The sequence below is a fragment of the Aquarana catesbeiana genome, linkage group LG11, assembly GCF_042186555.1.
Source record: "Aquarana catesbeiana isolate 2022-GZ linkage group LG11, ASM4218655v1, whole genome shotgun sequence".
NCBI lineage: Eukaryota > Metazoa > Chordata > Amphibia > Anura > Ranidae > Aquarana > Aquarana catesbeiana.
In genome coordinates this window covers 70,494,429-70,512,883 of record NC_133334.1, presented here as the reverse complement: position 1 = coordinate 70,512,883, position 18,455 = coordinate 70,494,429, and the positions used below count along the sequence as shown (strand labels likewise).

At 45.3% G+C, this 18,455-nt stretch overlaps 1 protein-coding gene across 1 annotated transcript in view; it reads left to right on the top strand.

The window, feature by feature from the left end:
* The first annotated feature begins 3,149 nt into the window (after positions 1 to 3,149).
* The window catches only part of BBOX1 (gamma-butyrobetaine hydroxylase 1), a 198,349-nt gene continuing 183,043 nt past the window's right edge, over positions 3,150 to 18,455 (top strand). Inside the window, exon 1 of the mRNA XM_073604546.1 lies at positions 3,150 to 3,203. The gene's annotated coding sequence lies outside the window, so the exon portion shown is untranslated. The remainder of the gene's footprint in view (positions 3,204 to 18,455) is intronic.

The window sequence follows — 18,455 nt, the reverse complement described above, 5'->3', positions numbered from 1 at the left end:
CTGGGGCGGTTTGGTACTGTACAGCAATCCCTGGATGAAATACTCTAGTACTGAACAGATAAGCTGTCTCCCCTGATATACATATCTAGGTTTTATTTTCAGTTTTGTCTAAAGTGTACCTTTAAGCAATGTCAACATATACTACTTGTATAGCGCAGGACTGTCCCACTGTGGCTCATGTGACCATGTAACTTTGCAGTTGCAAAGTTGCATGATACATATTGGCAACGAGGTACCAAGGGCAGGGGCTCTCTCTGCGTTCCAGCACACAACACTGCGTGTTGGGTGAAGTGATCTCCTGGGCAGGAATAGTAGAATTCCTGCCCACTGTCAATGTGGAGGGAAGAAGCAGCTCAGAAGCATTTGTTCAGGTAAATAACTAAAAACTCATAATAAAAACCCTGCTTGGGCTCAACCAACTCCAATGACATAAAAGGGATAAGTAAAAGAGGAAAAGAAAGCCCACTGTGCAAGTACAAAAAGTCAAAATGTATTATATAAAAAAAGACATAAATGGAATAGCCAATGATAAAAACTGAATCATACTGTAATAAAAACTCAGTGTCCACCATTCTTGCCCCTGTCCAGTGACAGTAATATATATGTAGCGAGGAATGTGAAAATACAATATCTTCAATCCTGAGCAGCAATAATAAATTGAAATATGGAAATTGCATGCATGTGAATAGGATGTGGAGCTAAGTTGGCTCCCAACGGGAAATGGATCCTAGGAGGATCAGACCTGGATCCTGGGAAAGAGGCATGCTGGCATATTGTGGTAGGTGTTGTTAATTCCTTGATGTATACAAAAGGGGGGATTGCTGAGATATGAAAGGGGAAGGGAAGGCACCCTGGGTCAACAGTGGTCTAGAGGAGGTATATGGAGTTGAAAGGTATAGTCACAGTATGTATGTGGCAGATTTGAATGCAAAACAATGTCCTGTAACCTCCCTCTCACTGTTGTAAACCATAATTTGATATCCAGAGTATGCATGCAAGTTGACAATCCTGGTTCATGGGAGATCATACATAGATCAAAGCATAGAGTCCAAAGTTGAAAGAGAGTAAATGGATACTTATCAGGTGGTGATGGAAATACAAATCTTCAGGGCCAGTACCATTGCCAATTTTCAATGAGGCTCCTCAAGCATGAGCAAGTGTTCATATGCTCCAGTCACAGGGGCAAGGTGGACAAGGAAAAAGAGAGCCTAGAGGTAAATAACCACTGAACACCAATTGGGGGGGGGCAGAAGGGTAATGATCATGACACTATCAGCAATGAAATGGAGGTTATTATTGTTACTACTGACACCAATAAAGGGAGGGGAATTATTATCACTGCCCTTGTTGCTGATGCAAATGAAGTGAGTTTTATAATTGCTATCTCTGCTCTGAGCTGAACGTTACTTCCCAAAAACCCTTGCTCCAGCATTGAGCATGTAAGTGGACAGAGCTTCCTGGAAGTGCCTTATTCCTTTCATATGCATGTCTTATACTGATTTTATTACCTTAAGGTCTCTTTCAGACAGGAGCAGTGGTTACTAACCTCTGAAAATTGGTGGATCAATGGACGGTGAAACAGCATCTAAAATTCAGGAGGACCTACTGCTGCCTCCTAATCTCTTTTTTTTCTTTTACTTTGTTTTTTAATTGTCAAATGGCAATTTTACATGGTGAGACCACGATGCAACTGCAAGCCAAGCATTTGGCTTGCAGTTGCAATCTGATTCTATTGATTAAACATGCCATGGCCACAAAAAAAGCATCACAGCCCTCTCAGGCTGTAATGCTAGCATTTGGGTCAGCAACTGAGGAACATGTAGGCAGGTGCAGTCTGCTTTCTCCACTGTGGGGGGTGCATATCCACAGCAGCAATGCAGAGGGAGAGAAAGACATGAGGAATATGGTTCCTCTATGGTTTCCTGAGTCACTGGGCCAGTGATCCGATTGGATGCTGACTGCCCATGTGACTCTGGTGGCCATCTTTGGTTTTGCACACCCTGGCATCTGGGTTTGGCACACTTTTGCGCTTGGATAGTGTAGGGACAGGTCATCCGTCTGTCAGGGACAGAATTAGTGGCAGGGGAAGTTCCCAGACGAGAAGGGAAAGCTTAGGGCTGAAATCTCCTTGGACATCTTCCCGTTTGGGCATGATACAGCCAGACCACATTCTGCCCTTCCACACAGACGCTGTCAGTTCTGCTGATACTTGCTCTGCTACATCCTGTTGGCATCCATGGGTGTACCTGGTTGGGTCTTCTCCCATCGGGTTTGTTGTGAGCTGTTTTGCGTTTACTTCAATACAAGTTCTACTGATTGCATCTGGACTGAGTGTGTTATTGCCACTGCACCATGCAGCATCCACCCACAAACAGTAAAACCGTGGCTCATCTGCCTGTTTTTACTGCCCCCGGCTGCCTGTGTGAAAGAGTCCTATTATGCCCATTGCATTAATTTTTTAAATTGGAAATTGTTAAACAAATGGATGACTTAGATGTGTCTGCACACTCCACTTGTGGATACAAATATGGCCCTTGGGCCCTTTTAAGTTGGACACCAATATTATAGCGCATGCACAACTGCAATAAAGTGAAGAATGGATTACCTTTTAACCAAAGTTCTGTTTCAAGAACCTTATCATGAAAAGGGTAAAGAATGTCTAAAATTAACAGAGCATGAATAGCGTAGGAGGTTGCAGGAATATTGACCTGCACACGTTGTAAGAAGTGATGTCAGTAGCTAAAGGTTACTAGGTGAAGAGTCATAATTATCATGTTGGTACAACTAGGTGAAAGGTGTTTCAGCTTTTCTTTCAAAGCATTTGAGAGTAATCAAGGCTCTGGATCTGATATAATTCAATAAACCTTTTAATACCATGCATATGATTCTGAACAACCTTTTCATTCTCCAAATAATTATTACTCCTGTGGCAAAGAATTCAGTAGCCCAGTTGTCATCAAGCTTTTATTTGAAATTAACTATAATTTTATAATATGTGTGTACAGAGATTAGGTCTACATCACATTCTGAGCTTGTTAAAAGGTGCAGACAGCAAGATGTTAGCTGGATCTTATGATTATCAGTTGTGCTAAATATTTTCCATGGTTGTCATTCACGTCATACTAATATAACTTATCTTGCTTCACTAGAATGCCTGGATCATTTCATTCTTATCGGTCAGCGGACTGCGTTGGGAGTGACTGGTAAGCATAATGAGTGCAGCATTTTTTGTGGACCCCAGTTTTAGACAAAAATGGGGTTAATTTACTAAAGGCAAATAGACTGTGGACTTTGACAGTACAGTTGCACTAATTTTTCCCAAAGTTTAGTGAATGTGGCCCAGCTTTAATTTGTAAAGAATACCCATTCAGGTGCAGGGAATATTTTAAAAAAATGAATTTTTGCTTGCACATGATTGGATGATGGAAATCAGCAGAGTTTTACCACATTTACTAAGCCCTGGGGGGAAATAGTGCAACTGTACTTGTAAAATGCACAGTCTATTTGCCTTTAGTAAATCAACCCCAATGGGACTGAGCAAAAAACGGGCACCATATGCCCATATGTATACTGGGTGGTAGAGGTATCTCAACAAAACTATGGGACCTAAAGCAAATACAAAAGGTGAAGACTAAAGCTTTTGCAGTCAGTTGGCAGGGAGGCATAGGGTTGCCCCCTGGTCTTGTTCCACTGTTTATAGAAAAGAGATAATAAGGCCAGTATTTTTCTCAGAAAAGGTGGCAAATCTAGCAAGGCAAAACCTTGTTATGTATGTTTTCAAAGTAGTACAGTCAGTACCCGAAGATTATTGAACATAGTCATGTCAACTCACTCCAAAATTCAGGGAGTCACCTTATTTTTTTCTGATGTGGTCATAGGTGGGCAAAAGCAATTTTGGTTAATGTTTCTAAAACATTTACATAATGCACAGTCATATTTATTTATTGCTGTACTCAGTGGATAAAGTTTTATGTATGTTAATTTTTCTTTGCGGTGTATATATTTCAGTATCTATTCTGTATGTATGGATGCTGCACAGTAGCACTTTTCTTTTTCTATATGCTGGGTGTAATTCTCAGACTCTGTACATATTTGATATGTATGGACACTGCACATTACCACTTTTCACTTGTCTTGTATGCTGGGTGTAATTTTTAGTGTATACTGTTATGTGTGTATGCTTAGTGCATAGCACCACTTTTCTTGCATCTTGAATGTGATTCTTTCCATCTGTTATTATTTGTTAAGTGCACAGTAGAAATTCCAACGTCTGCTCAACATCTTTTTTAACTGAGTGCATTTGTAATTCGCCATTTAATGGGCCACGCGAGACCATGACCCTTAAATTGTTTAGCCACACATAGTTTTTACAGCAACGGGTGCCTCTTCCTTATTGTCCTATAAGGCATTCTCCCAGGTTGACATCTATATGAACAGGCTTCAGCATTCCAATGCAGGCACAGAGTGATACGCCATACACCCAATTAGGGATGAGCCCGATGTTTGTTCGACGCGAACATCGGGTGTATGCCCATTCGCCAAACAGCGAACAATATGCGGCAAAATCGAAAGCCGCGGAATGCCGTTAAAGTCTATGGGACACTAACATGAAAAACCAAAAGTGCTCATTTTCAAGGCTTATATGCAAGTTATTTCCATAAAAAGTGCATTGGGACCCGGGTCCTGCCCCAGGAGAGATGTATCAATACAAAAAAAGTTTTAAAAATGGCAGTTTTTTCGGGAGCAGTGATTTTAATAATGCTTAAAGTAAAACAATAAAAATGAAATATTCCTTTAAATATCGTGCTTGGGGGGTGTCCTTAGTATGCCTGTAAAGTAGCGCATTTTTCACGTGTTTAGAACAATACCACAGCAAAATGACATTTCTAAAGGAAAAATGTCATTTAAAACTACTCGCGTCTGTAATGTATTGTCAGATCCCGGCAATATAGATGAAAATCATTGATAAAAAAACGGCATGGGTTCCCCGCAGTCAATTACCCGGCCCTTTGGGTCTGGTATGGATATTAAGGGGAACCCCGCACCCAAATAAAAAAAAAAAATTGCGTGGGGGTCCCCCCCAAAATCCATTCCAGACCCTTATCCGAGCATGCAACCTGGCAGGCCGCAGTAAAAGGGGGGGGGACGAGAGAGTGCCCCCCCTCCTGAACTGTACCAGGCCACATGCCTTCAACATGGGGAGGATGCTTTGAGGTCCCCCCCAAAGCACCTTGTCCCCATGTTTATTGGGACAAGGGCATCATTCCCACAACCCTTGCCCAGTGGTTGTGGAGGTCTGCGAACAGGGGGCTTATCAGAATCTGGAAGCCCCCTTTAACAAGGGGACCCCCAGATCCCGGACCCCCCCTTATATGAATGGGTATCGGGTACATTGTACCCCTACACATTCACCAAAAAAAGTGTCAAAATGTTAAAAATGACAATAGACAATTTGGGACAAGTTCTTTATTAAAAAATAAAAAATGTCCCACGATGTCCATTCATTTTCACAGCGTCTGATGACCCGATAAAAAAAAAAAAAAAAGGAAAAAACTCCGCCTCCATGGAAGGCTCCCACTGACTGAAGCCTCTTTGCGATGGCAGCTGTTATATAGCTTACCCAGTGACGTAAACTTATTTTTTAATAAAGGACTTGTCCCAAATTGTCTACAGTCATTTTTACCACAATGTACCTGATACTCATTCACATGGGGGGGCTGGGATCTGGCAGTCCCCTTGTTAAAGGGGCTTCCAGATTATGATAAGCCCCCTACCTGCAGGCCCCCACAACCACCGGCAAGGGTTGTGGGGATGAGGCCATTGTCCCCATCAACATGGGGACAAGGTGCTTTGTGGGGGAACTTAAAGCATCCTCCCCATGTTAAGGGCATGTGGCCTGGTACGGTTCAGGAGGGGGGGCGCTCTCTCATCCCCCCCTTTTCCTGCAGGCTGCCAGGTTGCATGCTCGGATAAGGGTTTTGTATGGACTTTGGGGGGGGGCCTACGCCATTTTTTTTTTAAATTTTGGCTCAAGATTCCCCTTAAAATCCATACCAGACCCAAAGGGCCTGGACTGGGGGGGGATGACCCATGCCATTTTTTTCAAAGATTTTCATCTATATTGCTGGGACCCGACAATAGATTACAACCAAGTAGTTTTCAATTACATTTTTTCCTTTAGAAATGTCATTTTGCTGCGGTACTGTTCTAAACCCGGTAAAAATGTGCTGCTTTACAAGCATACTAAGGACACCCCCTCAGGCACAGTATTTAAAGGAATATTTCATTTTTATTGTTTCACTTTAAGCATTATTAAAATCACTGCTCCCAAAAAAAACGGCAGATTTTAAAACTTTTTTTTACATTGAGACATGTCCCCTGGGGCAGGACCCAGGTCCCCAAACACTTTTTATGGCAATAACTTGCATATAAGCCTTTAAAATTAGCACTTTTGATTTTTCATGTTCGTGTCCCATAGACTTTAACGGTGTTCGCGTGTTCGTACAAATGTTTTGCCTGTACGCAGGTTCTGATGAGAACAAAACCGGGGGGGTGTTCAGCTTATCCCTACACCCAATACACTCCACACACCCAATTAGGAATTAATGGATCGTATGATTGTCACTTGTCAGTCTACCACCTCACTCCTCTTTACCTGAAGTCCTGCTGATGAATCTGTTGGCAGGCGCTGACACACAGCACATTTAAGCCCAAGAAACTGCCATACTGTAGAATTACTGGGGTTAGAGAAGATCTTTAACCATCCACCCTTGTGGATATTCAGGGGAGAACTAGGGCGCTATCAGAGAGTGGGTGGCCCTGGGTAACTTCCACATTTTGCCATCCCTAACATCATTGCGAAGGCCCCCATGGACAAGTTTACCTTTCTCTTGCAGCTCTCTCGCTCTAGTTGTTTATTCTTGTCCGACTCTTCGTGACCTAGTGCGCCAGGCTTTTCTGTCATCCACTGCCTCCCAGAGTTATGATAATTTTTATACCAGCCTCATAGCATTATAGCATTATTATACCAGCCCAACAGCATAAGGTTATTATTTTCTTGTTCATAAAAGGGAAAACCATGTGTAGCGCTGGTAGATTTTCAATCTACCGCAAGTATGTAAATTTAGTGGGTCGGCTGTTCTGTACATAGTTTAGATTTAATCTATGGCTAAATTAGCCTCTGTTCCAGTCTTGGCTGTGTTGCTTGCAGTTCCACTCTGTCGCCTGTAGATGTCGGTGTCACTACAGACCGGAGCTGGAAAGCAATAGGCTGAGGTGTATTGAGTGCTCTTCTTTCCCAGAAGTAACTCGGCAGAGGTTATCCCCTGCGGTGCATTCTGGGAAGGGGTATTTAAGGGACAGACGCTATATTTCTTGGTCTTTTTCTTTCCATCTGCTGGCCCTCTTGGCTGACAGGTATGTGCTAGGAGTCCTACCTCGTGGTCCTCTGGGCCTGAGGACTGCGTTGCTGTAGCGTGTGGGTGGGCCCAGAAGTCTATCTGGGGCCTACTACTACTACTGCAGAGATGGTCCTGTGTTTCCTGCGGGAAGAAGCTGGACAATTGAGAAGAATCCAGGGGAGGACCCATCATGGAAGGATCATGCGAAGTGCTGGTCTGGAGAGGGGCCTGGTGACGCAATTGGAGGACGCATCTTAAGTCAACCTACCACATAGTACTGCCGGGTCGGCTTAAAGGTTCTGGTACTGTGTTGCTGTTTATCTAAAACTACTACGTCCTGTGGCAGAGGATCGTGCAGTTACTTTATTCTTCTCAAGTCTGTGGCTCCGGCTGCTAGGTCAGTGAGAGAGGCCTATCTGGGTGGGCAAAATATTAAATCTTGGACTGAAGGGATACTCGTCCTAAAGATATTCAAGTACTCAAAGATCAAAGACAGAAAAGGTATTTGAACTTCCTTGAAACCCCTTCTCTACCTCTTTCCTGCTACTTCTTTCGTTTATCTCCCATTAAAGCATTGGAAAAAGTACTAAAGTGACTGGTTCATACATTATGGATGCAAAGCTCAACATGGACTCTAGGTTCCTGATGTGGTGAAAATACAGGTAATGGGTGGCGGCAACAGCCCGATAAAAATCAACAGCTCCTAATGAAGTTATTGCTACACATGCATTTTAAAGCACATTTTAAGAGTGTATTATATATATAGATAAGACAGATATGAAAGCACATAGGGCTAGGATGATATATATATATATATATATATATATATATATATATATATATATATATATATATGTAGCACTAACTCTCGGTGGAGCTGCTGGTTTAAGCGGGCCTGTTACCTTCACTCTCGATACCTCTGTTTCACCGGCACCGGGTCTAGGGTTCCGTTGAGTTTACCTCTGGACGATATAAGCACCAACACTTGAGTACGTTTTCAATGCTTTATTGAACCAAGTAACGAAGGAAGTAGCAGGAAAGAGGCAGGAAGAAAACTGCAGGGAAGCTCAAATACCTTTCTTTAGGTTTCTTTAGAACATCCTTTAAAGTTGACTACTGTAATTGAATGCAATCCCCTTTTTGTGGGACCCGATCTTTGCTCGCCTGGATAGGCCTCTCTCACTTGCCTAGCAGCCAGTACGTAGCACGAACAAAAGTCTCTTGCTTGCTTGAATTAAACCTGTACGATCCTCTGCCACAGGATGTATTGGTTTGTGATGAATGTCAGACACAGTACTTGAACCTTTAAGCCAACCCGGCAGTACCATGCGATAAGGCTACTTCAGGATACGTCCTCCAACCGAGACACCAGGCCCCTCTCTAGACCAGCACTCTGCATGATCCTTCCATGACAGGTCCTCCCCTGGGATCTTCTCAGTTGTCCAGCTTCTTCACTCTGGATAGACAGCTCAGGACCATTCCTCAGCCGCTGTGGTAGGCCCCAGACAGGCTTCTGGGCCCACCCACGTGCCGCAGCGACGCAGGCCTCCGGAACAGAGGACCGCGAGGTGGTACTCTAACACATACCTGTCGGCCAGGAGGGCCAGCAGGTGGCTGAAAATGAACCCCTAAACATGGCGTCTGTCCCATAAATACCCTCTCCCAGAATGCAACTCGGAGGACCACCTCCACCGAGTTGTCTCCGGGACAGAGGAGCACTCATCCACTTCAACACGTTGCTTTTCCAACACCTGCCGATGGTGACAACGACACCCACCGGCACAATGTGGAAACACACGCAACGTCAGCCAAGCTGGAATAGAGGCAAATCTAACTTCCTATAACGAGTAATTCACTAAATTTACCTATCAGAGGGTAGATCACAAATCTACCAGCGCTACATACTCCCCCCACTACAATAGACGTTGTCCCCAACGTCTGTCCAAAACTAATGATAATAACTCCCAAGCCTGGAAGTAGGTATTTGAGCTTAAAACTTGGATTAGATAAAGAAGAAGGAAAGACAGTGGAAAGGCATTATAAGATTAACATCTATAAAACAATATGTTCACGTCCGTAAACAAAACCATCCTATGACTGTACATAACCTCACTGTCTATCTAGCTGAAAATCCTAACAGCTTGATAGAGGATCAAATGGTTCCTGAAAAGGAAAATATATTAACACACATATATCCTGTACAACTTCAGGAGCAAAGCCTCATTTAAAAATGAGACTCTCTTCCCATAATCTATATCAAAATAATCTTTAGGAGTCCATCCCTGTATATATTTTTTTTCTCTCTAAATGAAAGAAATCCGGCTAGCAAAAAGAAGTCCTTGGATTTGGAATACTGAGATGAATATCCAGATGTTGACCATGAAGATCTCTTTATACTGACACTAACTAACTAACTCCAAAGTTCTTTTGTCCATAATCACTGTCACGGAACGTCCCACACTCTGCTTGAGTGCTTCCGTCATATACCACTTCCTCCCAGTCTGTATACAGATATCAGATATTCCAAATGCTTCCAAGCACAAAACAAGGCGACACTTGCTTAGATGCTAACATGAACTAACTTTATTTAGAATCAAAATTACAAGACTTTATATGCCGTTGGAACCTCCTCTAACAATACAACTGTAACCTAATTAACATGAGCTAATTATCTAATTCTTTATACAGCCTAGGTGACTACGTCTCCTAGCTCATTGACTATTCAACACACATTACCATAAACATCAACACAGGGTTAATTAGAACAAACAACAATGAGTTGAATACCCTTAGAACCTGTGGTAAGCCAGACTAAACTCATTTACATTAAACACATTATAGCTGACATCAGACAGGTGAGTGGAGTTGATGACATTAGCATCTTCTCACAGTATGAGTCCCAACAGTATGACTCAGTCACTATTGCTACTATGGCAAATACAGGGTCCCCAGAGTCTGTGTGTCCTGGGGGACAAGGACCCGAAGCCAAAGTAACAACACCTCAAGGGTACCCCAAATGCCAGGGCCCATAATCTGTAGGCAAGAGGCTCACATTCAGTCCCCTCCAAAAGCCTCTATCCCGGATGAGTCTGTCACAATCATCAATAAAACTGGGGATCTGGCAAGGTCAGTGTCTTTCCCAGTTTATCCACTGTAGTAATGAAATATACAACGTCCTCTTTTCCGGGGCTGCAGATAACTACTTTGTCAGCATAGATGTGCCGACCGAAGTTCCAGTGCATAAAACATCCACTAAAAAGTTCATCCATTTTTTTTCCATCTTTCGGAAAGGCTTAGGCACAGACAAATAGTCCCAAACAGCTTCACTGTACCAAAGTTCCCGGTTAGCTTCAATCACTTGCATTATGTTCTGAGGTACATAAGGGAACTCCAAGCCATATTCTGTAGCTACACGCTTGTTCAACATTCTCTGCAAACGTGCAAGTCTGGGCAAGGATCTGTTTTTCCCCATGCCAGGAGGCACACATGAATCCAATGATTTGCTCACCATAGACCCAGCCCGTGTCTGAAGTGAACTAACAACTTTTGATAATGTCTCATTTACAGTGCTGTGTGGCTCCACACAGGGTGACGTCTTCCCAGAACTCAGGGCTGTCCATTCAGGGAAAGTCATAGCAGAGGCGACATCCTCGCCTTGTGCCCATAACATCTCTTGTGACATAGTCTCAAATAGGTCATCATCACCGGAAAAATTCGACAAGGATTCTATTTCCGAATCTCCCAGTTCTTCTGCTGGCAGATACTTATTTACAGTCCCAGATACATTCCCCATCAGCTGCTTACCCGTTCCTGATGTGGACTTTGTTGTATCTGGTTCGGGTAGTCTCGGGGGTAGGCCTCGGCCACGTCCACGGGAAGCCTAAAAAATATCCCACCTTCCTCTGGACAGGTACAACAGAGACAGGCGTGGTGGACACAGAATTCAAAGCAATGTCCGCTGATGAGACGGCAACAGCAGTGTCTCTCTCAGTAGTAGTAGCAGCTTCTACTGTGGCAATACCTGTTGCCCAATCCATTCGATAAGCACTGGGCGACATGGTAGGTTGCTCCACCACAAACAAATACTCTCCACATTGCAGACATCGGCCAAACGGACGGAGATGTACGGCCAGTCCTTCACATCGGTGGCAGATCATGCCCAGTCCCTCAATATCTCCTGAGGTATACAGAACAAACCTCCCCTGCGGCTTCAGATGAACACCTGTGTTCGTAATCGGGGTTCCGGTCAGTACAATACTCGACACAGTGCTTGCAGGGAAAATTCTTGGTCCCATTGGCTGCATTGCTGAAAAAGACATGGCCACACTCTGATCTTCTCAGCATGATCATGAGGCCTCTCTTCTTCTCTGGCGCCAAACACATACACCCGTCCCACGCGGTATCAAGTAGGGTAGGCTCTTCCCACTTGTTCTTCTGATCACGTAGCTCCCGGGCTTTTACTAGCGCCCGCCGCCTACGCACTCAGAAATAAAGTCCTGCAACTTTTAACCTCTTCTCTTCCTGAAAAATTGACAAAGTCCAGCTCTCACTGTAAACTCCCAGGGAAACACCTCTCTGGGTTGCGAGAATTGATGGTCAACAAATCCCGGACGATGCCCCCACGTGTAGCACTAACTCTCGGTGGAGCTGCTGGTTTAAGCGGGCCTGTTACCTTCACTCTCAATACCTCTGTTTCACCGGCACCGGGTCTAGGGTTCCATTGAGTTTACCTCTGTACAATATAAGCACCAACACTTGAGTACGTTTTCAATGCTTTATTGAACCAAGTAACGAAGGAAGTAGCAGGAAAGAGGCAGGAGGAAAACTGCAGGGAAGCTCAAATACCTTTCTTTAGGTTTCTTTAGAACATCCTTTAAAGTTGACTACTGTAATTGAATGCAATCCCCTTTTTGTGGGACCCGATCTTTGCTTGCCTGGATAGGCCTCTCTAACTTGCCTAGCAGCCAGTACGTAGCACGAACAAAAGTCTCTGCCACAGACTTGCTTGAATTAAACCCGTACGATCCTCTGCCACAGGATGTATTGGTTTGTGATGAATGTCAGACACAGTACTTGAACCTTTAAGCCAACCCGGCAGTGCCATGCGATAAAGCTACTTTAGGATACGTCCTCCAACCGAGTCACCAGGCCCCTCTCTAGACCAGCACTCTGCATGATCCTTCCATGACAGGTCCTCCCCTGGGATCTTCTCAGTTATCCAGCTTCTTCACTCTGGATAGACAGCTCAGGACCATTCCTCAGCCGCTGTGGTAGGCCCCAGACAGGCTTCTGGGCCCACCCACGCGCCGCAGCGACGCGGGCCTCCAGAACGGAGGGCCGCGAGGTGGTACTCTAACACATACCTGTCAGCCAGGAGGGCTAGCAGGTGGCTGAAAATGAACCCCTAAACATGGCGTCTGTCCCATAAATACCCTCTCCCAGAATGCAACTCGGAGGGCCACCTCCACCGAGTTGTCTCCGGGACAGAGGAGCACTCATCCGCTCAGCACGTTGCTTTTCCAACACCTGCCGATGGTGACAACGACACCCACCGGCACAATGTGGAAACACACGCAACGTCAGCCAAGCTGGAACAGAGGCAAATCTAACTTCCTATAACGAGTAATTCACTAAATTTACCTATCAGAGGGTAGATCACAAATCTACCAGCGCTACATATATAACAGCAAATTCCAGTTAAAAGTGGTAAAAGTGGAGCAATCATCAAGGGGGACACCTGGGACTCTGGGAATGTGGTGGTGGGGGGGACTCTGGTCCAGAGACCACCTTCAGCAGAAAGAATACACTAAGGTAAGGGGGGGTGGGTTACTGATATAAGGGGGAAACCTTTATATCAGTGCCCCTTACATTATTGTATTCACCCCCCCCCCCTCAGACTGGCATGGCGGCGCTGTTACTGACCTCCTCTCAGGTGCACCTTGCAGGGCTCAGTCAGTCGGCCCCAGCTTGGTGGCTCTGGTTTTCTTATAGTCTCCTCTTCACAGTCCACACACATCTGACTTCTCCCATGACCCCCATCCCAGCAGCACTCCCACTCTTGACTCCTCTCCAGACTCCCTCAGAGACTGCAGACATGATATAAGACAAGAGATGGTCAGAGGTTGTGGACATGATACAAGAGATGGTTAGATGCGGCGGGCATAGTACAGGAGATGGTCAGAGGTTGCAGACATGATACAGGAGATGTGAAAGGCTGTGGGCATGGTAAAGGAGATGTCAGAGGCTGTGGGCATGGTGCAGGAGATATCAATATGTCAGAGGCTGTGGACATGGTGCAGGAGATGTCAAGATGTCAGAGGCTGTGGCATGGTACAGGAGATGTCAAGATGTCAGAGGCTGCGGGCATGGTACAGGAGATGTCAGAGGCTGTGGGCATGGTACAGGAGATGGTTAGAGACTGATGACATGATACTAAAGATGGTAAGAGAATGTAGACATGATACAGGAGATGGTCAGAGACTGCAGACATGGTACAAGAGTTGGTCAGAGACTGCAGACATGGTACAAGAGATGGTCAGAGACTGCGGACATGATACAAGAGATCAATGCAGCCTCACCAGTGCCCATCAAATGCAACCTCACTGTGCCCATCAATGCAGCCTCACTGTGCCCATCAATGCAGCCTCACTGTGCCCATCAATGCAGCCTCACTGGGCCCGTCAATGGAGCCTCACTGTGCCCATCAATGCAGCCTCTATGCCAGTCCATGCAGCCTTACTGTGCCCATCCATGCAGCCTCACTGTACCCATCAATGCAGCCTCACTGTGCCCATCATTGCAGCCTCACTGTGCCCATCAATGTAGCCTCACTGTGCCCATCATTCCAGCCTCTCTGTGCCCATCAATTGAGCCTCACCCTGCCCATCATTGCAGCCTTACTGTACCCATCATTGCAGCCTCACTGTGCCCATCCTTGCAGCCTCACTGTTCCCATCATTGCAGCCTCAACGTGTCCATAATTGCAGCCTCACCATGCCCATCAGTGCAGCCTCACCGTGCCCATCATTGCATTCTCATCATGCTGACTTCAGTCATCTAAACATGTAGGCAGAAATCCATTCTTTAAAATTTTCCTTGCACATGGCTGCTTTTTTGCAAAGTGAATATTCACCTTGTTTCACCTCATTTATGAAGGCAAATGAAAAAGTAAAGTGAACATGCTTTACTCTTTATTAAGAAAAGACATGAAAAGACATGTATATATGGAAGGAGCACCAGATCAAAAATTAAGAGTCCAAATTCATTGTGTTAAAAGACAGCCAACGTGTTTTGGGAACCAAAGAAACTCCCCCTTCATCAGGGCTACAATAAAACATATAATGTTAAAATAAGACAAAATCATGATAAAACATCATGGATATCCAATTTACAAAGCTTACACAAGGATAAGCATATTTATTTTCAAAAAGGGTCACTTTTGCATTTACATGGCTTAATAAAAGAGTTAACACCCTTGTGTTAAAGCTTTGTGAATCAAACCTATTGATCGTTGGTAATGTTACTTTCCTGTGCTTGGATTTTATTGGTGCCTACTTAAAATATTAAGAAATAGAATAAGAAATATATTAAGAAATATTATAAATGTTTATCTTCCTGAGACAGTAAATCATATTTTTAGGATGAAAACTTCTGTTTCAATCATTTTATTGGTTTATGTGTAGAGATAACAACTATGTCCACACAGAGACTAAAACATCTGACGGGTATTGAAATATAGTGCCAGGTTTATATAGAAGCAAATTTATAGGGTTTTAATCCCTACCTCATCTGAAGGCCTCTTGAGGGTCAGAAGGCATCAGTAAGCAATGTGAACTTTTATAAATGTCCATGGATTCGTTTAGAGCAGGGAAAGCAGGGAGAGGGGATGTGAGAAGAGATTCTGAAAGCTATTGAGAAAGGAGAGTCCTAGGTTAATAACAGAGATGGGGGGGGGTCAGAAAACTTGGATAAGGGATCTCAGACTTACTGAATGACATATCGGTATGGATGTCACACCACTTCCTCAAACTTAATCTTTCTAAAATTGAGCTTGTTATTTTTCTTCCTTCACGGTCCCCCCCCCCGTGACTTCACCATTAATATCAACAACACAACCATTGGTCCCCCCACACATGCCAGGGTCCTGGGTGTAATCCTTGACCCTGAACTCTCCTTCCCCCCCATATCCAATCACTGGCTAAATCCTGCCGCCTTAACCTCCGCAACATCTCCAGAATTCGACCCTTCCTGACTAATGACACCACAAAGCAACGTATTCACTCCTTGATTATTTCCCGCCTTGACTACTGCAACTCTCTCCTTAATGGCCCACCCTTAAGCAGGCTATCCCCCCTTCAGTCTATTATGAATGCTGCTGCTAGACTAATACACCTCACTAATCAATCCGTGACTGCCGCCGCTCTCTGCCAATCTCTTCACTGGCTTCCCCTACACCACCGTGTAAAATTCAAAATGCTAACCATAACATACAAGGCCATTCACAACATCACCCCCATCTACATCACCAACCTTATCTGCAGATATCGCCCAAATTGTCCCCTCCGCTCCTCCTGCTCTCTAGCTCCCTTGTTACCTCATCCCATGCTCGCCTTCAGGACTTCTCCAGAGTCTCTCCCATCATCTGGAACTCCCTGCCCCTGTATGTCCGATCAGCCCCTACCCTGTCCACTTTTAGGAGATCCCTGAAAACTCATTTATTCAGGGAAGCCTATCCCACACCCACATAACAACTATAGGGCTAGGATGATATATATATATATATATATATATATATATATATATATATATATATATATATGTAGCACTAACTCTCGGTGGAGCTGCTGGTTTAAGCGGGCCTGTTACCTTCACTCTCGATACCTCTGTTTCACCGGCACCGGGTCTAGGGTTCCATTGAGTTTACCTCTGTACAATATAAGCACCAACACTTGAGTACGTTTTCAATGCTTTATTGAACCAAGTAACGAAGGAAGTAGCAGGAAAGAGGCAGGAGGAAAACTGCAGGGAAGCTCAAATACCTTTCTTTAGGTTTCTTTAGAACATCCTTTAAAGTTGACTACTGTAATTGAATGCAATCCCCTTTTTGTGGGACCCGATCTTTGCTTGCCTGGATAGGCCTCTCTAACTTGCCTAGCAGCCAGTACGTAGCACGAACAAAAGTCTCTGCCACAGACTTGCTTGAATTAAACCCGTACGATCCTCTGCCACAGGATGTATTGGTTTGTGATGAATGTCAGACACAGTACTTGAACCTTTAAGCCAACCCGGCAGTGCCATGCGATAAAGCTACTTTAGGATACGTCCTCCAACCGAGTCACCAGGCCCCTCTCTAGACCAGCACTCTGCATGATCCTTCCATGACAGGTCCTCCCCTGGGATCTTCTCAGTTATCCAGCTTCTTCACTCTGGATAGACAGCTCAGGACCATTCCTCAGCCGCTGTGGTAGGCCCCAGACAGGCTTCTGGGCCCACCCACGCGCCGCAGCGACGCGGGCCTCCAGAACGGAGGGCCGCGAGGTGGTACTCTAACACATACCTGTCAGCCAGGAGGGCTAGCAGGTGGCTGAAAATGAACCCCTAAACATGGCGTCTGTCCCATAAATACCCTCTCCCAGAATGCAACTCGGAGGGCCACCTCCACCGAGTTGTCTCCGGGACAGAGGAGCACTCATCCGCTCAGCACGTTGCTTTTCCAACACCTGCCGATGGTGACAACGACACCCACCGGCACAATGTGGAAACACACGCAACGTCAGCCAAGCTGGAACAGAGGCAAATCTAACTTCCTATAACGAGTAATTCACTAAATTTACCTATCAGAGGGTAGATCACAAATCTACCAGCGCTACATATATAACAGCAAATTCCAGTTAAAAGTGGTAAAAGTGGAGCAATCATCAAGGGGGACACCTGGGACTCTGGGAATGTGGTGGTGGGGGGGACTCTGGTCCAGAGACCACCTTCAGCAGAAAGAATACACTAAGGTAAGGGGGGGTGGGTTACTGATATAAGGGGGAAACCTTTATATCAGTGCCCCTTACATTATTGTATTCACCCCCCCCCCCCTCAGACTGGCATGGCGGCGCTGTTACTGACCTCCTCTCAGGTGCACCTTGCAGGGCTCAGTCAGTCGGCCCCAGCTTGGTGGCTCTGGTTTTCTTATAGTCTCCTCTTCACAGTCCACACACATCTGACTTCTCCCATGACCCCCATCCCAGCAGCACTCCCACTCTTGACTCCTCTCCAGACTCCCTCAGAGACTGCAGACATGATATAAGACAAGAGATGGTCAGAGGTTGTGGACATGATACAAGAGATGGTTAGATGCGGCGGGCATAGTACAGGAGATGGTCAGAGGTTGCAGACATGATACAGGAGATGTCAAAGGCTGTGGGCATGGTAAAGGAGATGTCAGAGGCTGTGGGCATGGTGCAGGAGATATCAATATGTCAGAGGCTGTGGACATGGTGCAGGAGATGTCAAGATGTCAGAGGCTGTGGCATGGTACAGGAGATGTCAAGATGTCAGAGGCTGCGGGCATGGTACAGGAGATGTCAGAGGCTGTGGGCATGGTACAGGAGATGGTTAGAGACTGATGACATGATACTAAAGATGGTAAGAGAATGTAGACATGATACAGGAGATGGTCAGAGACTGCAGACATGGTACAAGAGTTGGTCAGAGACTGCAGACATGGTACAAGAGATGGTCAGAGACTGCGGACATGATACAAGAGATCAATGCAGCCTCACCAGTGCCCATCAAATGCAACCTCACTGTGCCCATCAATGCAGCCTCACTGTGCCCATCAATGCAGCCTCACTGTGCCCATCAATGCAGCCTCACTGGGCCCGTCAATGGAGCCTCACTGTGCCCATCAATGCAGCCTCTATGCCAGTCCATGCAGCCTTACTGTGCCCATCCATGCAGCCTCACTGTACCCATCAATGCAGCCTCACTGTGCCCATCATTGCAGCCTCACTGTGCCCATCAATGTAGCCTCACTGTGCCCATCATTCCAGCCTCTCTGTGCCC